We start from the raw sequence: 6,100 nt of genomic DNA on the forward strand, positions 1-6,100 counted from the left end.
TGCGGCGTGTGTGTGTGTGTGTGTGTGTGTTTGTGTGTGCGTTTGTGTGTGTGCGTGTGTGTGTGTGCGTGTGTGTGCGCGCGCGTGTGTGTGTGTGTGTGCGTGTGTGTGCGTGCGTGTGCGTGCGTGTGTGCGTGTGTGTGTGTGTGTGTGTGTGTGTGTGTGTGTGTGTGTGTGTGTGTGTGTGTGTGTGTGTGTGTGCGGTAATAGTATACACACTTCGTGTACACTATGAACGAAATAATCCATCAGGTGGTGAGTGGAGCCACCTGCAGCAGCTGGCCCAGGGGTCAGACCACCTGCGCCATCTGCTACCACCATCTGCTGCCTGCTGTGCTTCAGGCAGCAGGCAGCATCCTGCACGGCAGGCAGCATCCTGCACGGCAGGCAGCATCCTGCACGGCAGGCAGGAGTTGCAAGCTACGAGCCGCCATTTTGTTGCAGGGAGATGAGAGTTGCAACGGTTGCAACCATGGCGGCCCCTCTCTCTCTCTCTCTCTCTCTCTCTCTCTGGGTCTGTCTCTCTCTCTCTCTCTCTCTCTTTCTGTCTGTGTTTGTCTGTCTTTCTGTCTCTGTCTCTCTCTGTCTCTGTCTCTCTCCCTCTCTCCCCCCCCTCTCTGTCTGTGTTTGTGTCTCTTTCTGTCTCTGTCTCTCTCCCTCTCTCCCCCCCCCCTCTCTTTCTGTCTGTGTTTGTGTCTCTCTCTTTCTGTCTCTGTCTCTCTCCCTCTCTCCCCCCCCCCTCTCTTTCTGTCTGTGTTTGTGTCTCTCTCTTTCTGTCTCTGTCTCTCTCCCTCTCTCCCCCCCTCTCTCTCTCTCTCTCTCTCCCCCTCTCCCCCTATCCGTCTCTGTGTCTTTCCCCCCCTCTCTTCCTCTCTCCCTCCCCTCTCCCTCTCTTCCTCCCTTTCCCTCTCTCTCTCCCCCTCCATCCCTCTCATCTCCCTGCCACTTCTCTTTGCAATAAACATTCTTTGGTCACTCCCATACACCGTATTACTATACATGTGGGAAAGCTCTAAATCCGTCGGAGCCGTATATATATATATATATATATATATATATATATATATATATATATATATATATATATATATATATATGCAAGGAATTCGCGAGAGCAGGCGAAATATACACAAACACTGATATACTTACACTCAGGTCACACTACACATACATGTACAAGCATATATATATTCATAACCCGCTGGGTTTCTTTCTAGTTCTTGTTCTTGTTTATTTCATCTTACCTCCATGGGGAAGTGGAAAAGAATTCTTCCTCCGTAAGCCATGCGTGTTGTAAGAGGCGACTAAAATGCCGGGAGCAAGGGGCTAGTAACCTATTCTCTTGTATATATTACTAAATGTAAAAGGAGAAACTTTCGTTATTCCTTTTGGGCCACCCCGCCTCGGTGGGATACGGCCGGTGTGTTGAAAGAAAGATGGTGTGTGTGTGTATATATATATATATATATATATATATATATATATATATATATATATATATATATATATATATATATATATTATATATATATATATATATATTATATATATATAATATATATATATATATATATATATATATATATATATATATATATATATATATATATATATATATATATATATATATATATATATATATATACAGTGTCGTGCCGAATAGGTAAAACTGGTCAATTAGCAAGAACTCATTTAAAATTAAGTCCTAAAAGTTTCTCTTATACGTTTAAAGATATATTTTTTATTTATGTTAATGTAAAAATTAATAATTTTGTACCAAAAGAACCTTAGAAAACTGACCTAACCTTATTATAACAAGCGCAATTTAATTTAGCCTAATCCAACTAAATATATATTAGATAAGTTTACAATAATTTAATAATAAACAAACACAATGAAATACAGTATATTCTTTTCGTTACGTTCAGAATTATTTTTGCGAAATTATTGTATACACAAATTTTCGCTTGCCTTATTCGGCAAGAAGAGCGTTGCTATTTAAGCCAAAAATCGCAAGTTTTACCTATTCGGCACGACTCTCTCTCTCTCTCTCTCTCTCTCTGTCAGTGGCCACTTTATTAGGTACACCCTGTACACCCTTCTGTGCAAATGAGATCACAGTAAACAGGTAATATCACAAGATGCAGAATAACCATTGTGAAAAAAAAAAAACAGAATTCCAAGGCCTTTTTGAATTGTAAAAAGTATTTCTGGCAATTTTAAAAGATTAATCAATTAAGTTTCTTGGGTATTTCAGATCATTAGCTATTTCATAAATTTTTGGATATTTCTTCATATATGAACTCTGGAAAAAAAATTGATAAGAAAACCGTCAGTTTAATTTTATTTTGATGTGAGGAATAATAGTGTACATAGGAATAGTTATTTTTTGGTTTTCTGTAAATTTTAAATTTAAAATCATGGTTCTCCTTAATAATTAAATTGATCTAGAAAAAGCAGCGACTTATTGTGATCAAATTCGACAACAAATTTTATGGAATGAGTTAGATGAAGAAATCTCAAATTTATGAAATAGCTAATGATCTGAAATACCCAAGAAAAGTAATTGATAAATCTTTTAAAGTTGCTAGAAATACTTTTTATAATCCAAAAAGGGACAACCAACATTATTCAACTAAAAATATGTTGGTTCTCCCTTACCATGAAAACTTGGTTGATATGCCTTCTCTTCTTAAGACTTTTATTATCAAAGTTGTATTTAAAAATTTTGATACAGTAAAAAAAAATTGATAAATTCCCCCAAAATGCTGATGGATGTGTCCATAAGATTCCTTGTAAAATATGTGATAAAGTTTATTACGGTCAAACTGGTAAAAGTCTCGAATTAAAATTAAAACAACATAAATATAACAGAACTGGACAAGATTCCAATGCTCTATTTATTCATGTGAGAGATTTTAACCATCTAATTGATTTTCAAAAAGTTGAGAAAGTTGTTTCAAGCAAGTTCATGGTCGACACGAATATATTAGAATCATATTTCATAAAAAATGCTTTTGAAAATAATAGTTATTGCTTTTGGGTTATACAAATTGGATTCATTTATAATTAATGAAATTTGGAAAGAATTTAAGATACATTAGACAAATTTTTTGGGTAGAAAACAAGCTGTTTCAGTGATCCTTGACTACCTACCAACATTATAAAACATCGGGTGTTGTTGACGTGGCCACCAGGTGCAGTCTCGGCCTTGTATACCTTCCTGCTCATCTTTTATTTTTAAAGTTCCTTAATACTGTGAGAAATCACGAAAGCGCTTGTAATTCTAGTATTTTTTTCCACACTGGTTATTCTGAATATATATATAGATATATATATATATAATATATATATATATATATATATATATATATATATATATATATATATATATATATATATATATATATATATATATATATATATATATATATATATATATATATATATATTTATATGTGTGTGTGTGTCGTGCCGAATATGTTTTCTCTTACACGTTTAAATTATATTTTTTTTCATTAATATTAATGTAAAAAATTTTAATTTTGCTACAAAAGAATCTTAGAAAACTTACCTAACCTTATTATAACAAGAACAATTTATTTTAGCCTAACCCAACTAAATATATTTTAGATTTGTTTACATTAATTTAATACTAAACAAACACAGTGAAATATATTTTTTTCGTTAGGTTTAGAATGATTTTGGCGAAATTATTGCTTACACAAATTTTCACTTGTCCTGTATGGCAAGATGAGCGTTGCTGTTTAAGCCAAGATCGCAAGTTCTGCCTATTCGGCACGACATATATATAATGTATATATATATATGTATATATATAATATATATATTATATATATATATAATATATATATATATATATCATGTGGGAGTTCGATACGTGGATTAGGGTAGAAATACTCACGTAGGCTGTTATACGTATAATTACTGTTATGTGGACAGAGCTCTTGCCAGCCGTACCTATCTCCTTGGTTACACTCGTAAAACTAACTAGCCGGCTGGCCAGTACCCCGTAGTGGGTGTTTTGAAATAGTGTCAGCTCAGCACAATATGAACGACCGTGACTCAAGACGGTTGGTCGTTGAGTCAACGGACAGGTTACTGGTAACTGGTTACTGGTAACTGGTTACTACTACTGGTAGTAGTAACCAGTTATCAGTAACCAGTTACTACTACTGAGATATATATATGCGCAAAACAACCACTGTGAAATAGTGAAATTCCAAGCGCTTTCGTGACTACTCACATTGTCAAGGAACTATGAAAGTAATACATCAAAGGAAGGCATATAAAGGGTTTAGACTACACCTCAGTCACATCCCACAACAAAGAAACATCTGACGCGCGACAATACCGGACTCTTAAGAAAAGAGGAACACTGCAGTAGGTCCGCTGGTCCAACTAGACAGGTCCTCACGACATCCCACTAACAAAATATTCTACCCAAGAATTAAGATTTATTATTTGTCAAATGTATTATTAAATTCTTCTCAAATTTTATTAATTATAAAGGAATCTAATTTATATAAACCAAAGGAAATATTCATATGATTTTCAAATCTGCTTTTTATGAAACAAGATTCAATTATATTCCTGTCGACCATGGACTTGCTTGATACAACTTTCTCAACTTTTTGGAAATCAATTGGATGGTTAAAATCTCTCGCATGAATAAACAGAGCATTGGAATCTTGTTCAGTTCTAATGCTATATTTATGTTGTTTTAATCTAAGTTCGAGACTTTTACCAGTTTGACCGTAATAAACATTATCGCAAATTTTACGAGGAATCTTATAGACATCCGTCAGCATTTTGGGGGGAATTCTTTATCAAAAGTTTCTTTACCGTATCAAGATTTTAAATACAACTTTAATATTGAAAGTCTTAAGAAGAGAAGGCATACCAACCAGGTTTTCATGGTAAGGGAGAACCAACATATTTTTAGTTGAATAAGGTTGGTTGTCGCTTTTTGCGTTGTAAAAAGTATTTCTAGCAATTTTAAATGATTTATCAATTACATTTCTCGGGTATTTCAGATCATTACCTATTTCATAAATTTTGGATATTTCTTCATCTATGAACTCTGGACTACAAATACGCAAAGCTCTCAAAAACATTGAGAAAACAGACAGTTTAACTCTATCTTGATGGGAAGAATAATAGTGTACATATGAACAGTTATTTGTAGGTTTTCTGTAAATTTTAAATTTGAATTCATTATTACTCTTAATTAAAACATCTAGAAAAGGCAACGAGTCATTTTCCTCAGACTCAACAGTAAAGTTTATAGAATGGGCTAAGCTATTTAATTTAACAAGGAAATGGTGTATATCTACATTCTTGGGCATAAGACAAAATATCATCAACATACCTGAACCATTTAGCTTTATTAGGTAGGATTATGTTAAGCAATCTTGTTTCAAAAAATTCCATGTATAGATTACTAAGAACAGGTAAAAGAGAATTTACCATTGCCATACCAAATTTCTGAGTGTAAAACTTATCATTAAATACAAATTGTGCATCAACAATGCAAAGTTTAATAAGTTTAATGATAGGAACTGGCAATGGTAAATCATAATTAACAAGTTCTTCAGATAAAAAACTTAATAAATCATCAACTGGAACTTTCGTAAACAAGGAAGTAACATCAAAACTAACCATGTTAAAATCTTTTAAGTCAGTCAAGGAGCTTAATTTATCAACTAACATTAAAGTTAGAAATTTTACCAACAATAGGGCTCAAAATGTCGACAAGCCATTTGGATAATTTATACGAAACTGATCCTATGGAGTTAATAATTGGTCTGACTGGATTCCCTGGTTTGTGTGTTTATATTAGTTCATACATGTAAGGTCTTAAAGATGGATTAGTGGAAGTAAATTGTTTGATTAATTCATCTTTGCCTTTCAGTAGAAGTTTTATTGTTTTATTGAAATTGCTGTTAATGGTTTCCAAGGGATTCTTTCTAAGTTTAGAATAGGTTTCACTTCTATTTCACAGTGGTTGTTTTGCATATTTTAAAATCACCTGTTTACTGTTGAAAATAAGAAAGTTTTGGAGTGAGATTAACAAGTT

General features: G+C 33.6%; 1 pseudogene; it reads right to left on the reverse strand.

Moving 5' to 3' along the window:
- Positions 1-5,401, reverse strand: part of LOC138853534 (mediator of RNA polymerase II transcription subunit 15-like) — a 19,043-nt pseudogene extending 13,642 nt beyond the window's left edge.
- Between the last annotated feature and the right edge of the window lie 699 nt (positions 5,402-6,100).

Source organism: Cherax quadricarinatus, chromosome 33, assembly GCF_038502225.1.
Source record: "Cherax quadricarinatus isolate ZL_2023a chromosome 33, ASM3850222v1, whole genome shotgun sequence".
Lineage (NCBI taxonomy): Eukaryota > Metazoa > Arthropoda > Malacostraca > Decapoda > Parastacidae > Cherax > Cherax quadricarinatus.